Below are 5,332 nucleotides of genomic sequence, written 5' to 3'. Positions count from 1 at the left end.
TGAGGATAGGTCTAGCAACTGCTTCAAAATTCTTATCTCTTAGTTCCAATATCTTGTTCATCTTGTGGTCTGACACAATTGATTTTTTTCTTGAGAAGGTTTTCAGTTTTCTTAGTTCTGTATCAGGTAATTTTGGTTTGTATCCTGGGCATTATGAATGTTAAGTGGAGATTCTGGATTCTGTTATTTTTCTGTTATTTTTTCCCCAGTGCATTTCATTTCCCTCCTTTTGTCAGATAATATTTTTTGGTGTGGACTTAAACTACATACTCTATTTCTTGGGCAGTATCCCTGATACCAGTTCACATACTTTGTCTTTATCTGAGCTGTTTTGGGTCTATTCTGCACATGCATGTTTAGGGTCAGGTAAATCTACTTTGGGGATTCCTTCTCCGATTCATTTGTTTCCATAATTCCCCAAACTTTATTCAGTATTTAAGATTTTTTGGCTTCAATTAACTTGTTCTTTGTTCCAGAGAGACTGAATTTTTCCACGTGGGCACCATGCAGACTGCACTTCGTGCTGGGAGAAAGCTACAAAGATGAGAACTTACTTGGCATTGCTCCCTAACTTCCCTCCTCCAAGTGAATGTTCATTCCCTGCCAGCTCTGCTTCTGTCCACTTTCCAACATCTTTAGGTAGTTGTCTCTTTACTGGTGTCTAGATTTACTTTTTTTTTTTTTAATTCAGAGATGTCATCTAGGAGGGTCAAAGTCCATTATACTCAGAGTTACTTTTTTAAAAATTCATTTTTTAAGTTTTTGTTTGAATTCAAGTTGGTTAACATACAGTGTAATATTAGTTTCAGGTGTACAATAATAATTCAACACTTCTATATACCCCCCAGAGCTCATCACAAGTGCCCTCCTTAATCCCCATCACCTATTTTACCCATCCCCCCCACCCACCTCCATTCTGGTAACCATCAGTTTGTTTTCTGTAGTTAAGAGTTTGGTTCTAACACACATGCTTTTCTTCATCTTATACTATGTATAACATATATAAAGTGCAGAAACCTTCAGTTCAACACAACCTGTAATCACTACTCAGAAAAAGATACAGAACATTTCTGATATCCTAGAAAGTTCCCTCATGCCACTCTCTACTCAGCAGCACTCCCTACCCAAGAAGGTACCATGTTCCATTTTCCTTCTTTCTACATTTCTTTTGCCATTCTTAAACCTTATGTGTTTTGTTTTCTGGGTTATTTTGCTCATCATTATGTCAGGAAATGGATTCATATAAGTTGTTGTGTGGAATAATACTTCGGGATTTTTTCTGTGGATTATTCCAATGTATTAATGTACAACTATTTCTCCATTTCATCTTATAACAATAGTTATTTCTGAAAACAATATGCTAGGTTATAATGTTCTAATGAAAATAGAAAAAATATAAACCTGGCTTACATACTACAAAAATGTCTGTTGAGTATGATTATTACTTCCAAATTTTCTAGGCAATTTATAAAATAATAAAGGCCATCAGTGCATCTCCAAATTATTTTTTATGGTTACTGAAGTTAATGACATTATTGTTAGTTAATGCATATTTAACATATAACATACATTTATGTTTTAAGTGTTTAATAATATGAGATTCTTTTTTAATCAGTCTACTCATAGATATCTATTTCTCATGGACCCTCTTATTGCACTTAATTGTCTATTGAGTTTCCTTAGGTAATCAGTTCATGAAGTAGTTCATTGTCTGCTTTATAAAATTAGAGAATTGGTTTTTGATGTAATTATACATTTTAGTGTATGGTGTCTTTTTGCTTTTACAACATTAATAGCCATATATTTAATTTATTTTACTTTAAATTTCCATTCAGAAATCATGCCCCATTATGTGTTACTGTTGTATTGTTACTAGGAAAATGTGTTCTCAGGTTTAGCACATACTAGAAATATATTGCAATGAGTCATGAATAATAAATGGGTTAACAGCATGGGGTGGAGGAGGGCATTACAGGCAGACCAACTCAGAAAAGCAAAAACCTGGAAGCCCAGTAAAGCCTTGCATATTTGGGCAAAGGCAAGTGATCATATGGGCTGAATCACTGAGTGTATGCAAAGGAGATTGTTGCATTGTTAAAGATGATAATCCCTGGGGCATCTGGGTGACTCAGTGGGTTAGGCCTATGCCTTTGCTCCAGTCATGATCTCAGGGTCCCGGGATCGAGCCCCGCATCAGGCTCTCTGCTCAGTGGGGAACTTGCTTCTCCCTCTCTCTGCCTGCCTCTCTGCCTACTTGTGATTTCTCTCTCTGTCGAATAAATGAAAAAAATCTTTAAAAAAAAGGAAAAGATGATAATCCCTTATCTTACTCTGTGCTCTTTCAGTAGAGAACTAATTGAGATCTGAAACACAGGAGTCTCACACACACACACACACACACACAAAGATTAAAAAATCAGCTTTAACATGATAAAGTTAACTGGAGGATGTAGCTTGTCTCCACAGTCACAATGGGATTCTCTCCTTCCCTCACTGCATTCCCCAAAAAGGTCTGGTGAACCCAGGCACAGAAGAAATGTGTATCAGGCCTTCCCTACTAAGGGCGATGAAATACATGGAAAAGGAAACAAGTATTGGTCCAGAGGACAGGCCCTTAAAAGGGGGGCCTAGAGGGACTGACCAGTCATTCCCAGTTCAGTCTCCTCATTTCAGCTGTAATGAGTCCACTGCTCTTCCTTATGGAAAAGAAGAGCAGGAATATAGATAAAGGAAAAGGATTCTTCCCATTCTCTACTTTCCTAAGGGCATGGAAAGATAGGTACCCACTTTAGAGGTATCATCTGCTTTTGGCCAGAGAAAACTGGCCATTTACAGAGAGGAGGAATCAATTGCTCAAACCAGGTTTCTTTTGTGAATAAACATATCATTACATATCTCACATATGCGCATAGTTATATGTTAAATTATTGCTTCCCAACTTCCACAAATATAGCTCAGAACTGTTTCACTGTTGAAATATTTATTTTTCAAATCGTCTCAAAAAAGCAGCTAGAAAATGTGAAGACTAAACTTCTCAAAGACCATTTCCCCTTCAGCCCAGCTGTTTCCCTGGACCCAGCTTATTCTATGCCTACTTCAGGTGAATAAACAAAATGGGAACTATTGGAGAAGGTTACTTTTCCAAACTACATGTAACTTGAAGAAGATAAAAGGTAGACACTGCTCTGGAACAATTCATCAGCACTTCCTGTGCAGTGACATTCCTAAATTCAGGGAAGAGCCAGAACACCCAACTTGTCATTGTCTTTGTGAAGCAAGAGGGGCAGAGAGATGTGTAACTGCTTTGACTCATTTGTGACTCTGTCCTGTGGGTGAGTGAAATGGGTCAGAGATGACCAAATGAGGTTTTAAAAAACTGATTCTGGGGATACCTGGGTGGCTAAGTGGGTTAAAGCCTCTGCCTTCAGCTTGGGTCGTGGTCCCAGGGTCCTGGGAGTTGGGCTCTCCGCTCAGCAGGGAGCCTGCTTCTCCCCCCCCCCCCCCCGCCCCCGCCCTCTGCCTGGCTCTCTGCCTACTTAAGATCTCTCCCTCTCTGTCTGTCAAATAAATAAATAAAATCTTTAAATAAAATAAAATAAATTTAAAAAATAAAAAAGTGATTCTGTAGCCCCCCAGCTAGACCCTCTGGGTGCACAAGATGTCAAGGGAGGTGTACACTCATGCAATGTGGTTAGGTAGAGACAACAGGGACTATTTCCAAAGTATGCATAGGATATAGGAAAATCAGAAAAGACTATGCAGCATCCCAGGACTAAAAATGAGGCCCTGTGACCGTGTTTAGGCTGAATTAGTCACAAAGAGAGTGAGCTATGTAAGAAGGGCCTCTTGACCTCACTTTGACTCTTGGTGAAGGATGCAGCTCACAGCACTCCTGCAGGAAGGAGGCCAGAGAAATAAATACCCTGCCCTCAGTCTTCTTTTCCCACACTCTTTGATAATAAGAGAGAGTCAGAAAGTCTATTAATGCAGTCTGTATCTGTCAGACACCTAGGGAGAGGGCAGGATAGATAAGCATAGAGAATGGACACGCAGGAGCAAAATGAAAATATCCAGCATAGGCAGATCTGCTGGACCTACAAATGAGACCTAAACATTCAGAAATAATGGAATGTTGGAATGTCTCCTTCCAAAACTTCTTCAGGGACACTACACGGGAGAGCAAGAAGTTCCAATATCCTGTTCATTTGGTTTCAGTGGGAGCAGCAAGGAGTTGCCAGTATCCTCCAGGAGGTTGAGGGCTATCGAAGAACTGCCAGTTTTTGTCAGAATTAGAATAATACCAGGATAAGTGGAAAGGAATCAGTGGTTCCAGCTCTAAATATCTGGAGGAAAAATGGGCAGAAGTCAGGATGCTGTTAACAACAAAAACAGGCTTCTTCCCTTCCATTATAAGAGGGAATAATTTATTCACAATGAACAAAACCAAAATTTCACTCACATAGAGTGTAAAGATAAAGACAAATGTACTCTGTTATGGATTTTGTTCATGATCATGTATCAAGAGCAGAAAATATTTCCCAAAGGAAGAAAACTCAAGAGAGATGTGACAAATGGGCAATTCAAATGCAACTTCTCCCTCCTTAATGTCACACCAGTAACATAGAAATACCTCTGCCAATTGGGAGGTGTACCAAATACTTGTTAGTGCTTCACCCACATCCTCTCAGATCCTGTTCTCATTTTGATGCATGCCAGCTTTCAGTATGCCTTCACAAACTCCCAACAACTAGCACCTGCTTTTATTTGCCTGAGAACACCACTCAGGATGACAGAACCTGCTTCCCTCGCACAGGAGAGCCAACAGTGCCAGGAAAGTTACATCCTTGGAGTAGCCCTGAGCCCATGACTGATATGTACTGGGATATAAATACTCCAGATCCCTGGCCCTGCTCAGAATGATTCGGAGGCATATCTACAATATCTTCAAAGACTCCCTGTAGGCTTGAGCCAGAATTGCCCATTATCAGAGCTTGCTTGATGTTACACATTTTCTCAGTCTTCCTCTATCTCACTTCCACGTTCTCAACCGAATTTACCTGGAAATGCTCCTAACAAATCACTTTCATATGTTGCTTCATCTCAGGGTCTTACAAGAAACCCAATCCAAGATGGAGGAGAAGGAAAGCAAATGAAGACTATGGGAGAAGACTTCACACAAAGGAAAGCGGGAGGGAAAAAAAATCTGAGGAAAAATTAAAAATCATTACTTTTTAGAAGGAAAATATTTACAATTCAAAATGTATTATGAAAAAAATTGAAAATAAGATACACTTAATATATCAGTGTATCTCCAACTCAAAGGAAAAACCTC

Source organism: Meles meles, chromosome 8 (genome assembly GCF_922984935.1).
Source record: "Meles meles chromosome 8, mMelMel3.1 paternal haplotype, whole genome shotgun sequence".
Taxonomy (NCBI): domain Eukaryota; kingdom Metazoa; phylum Chordata; class Mammalia; order Carnivora; family Mustelidae; genus Meles; species Meles meles.
This window is presented reverse-complemented; position numbering follows the sequence as displayed.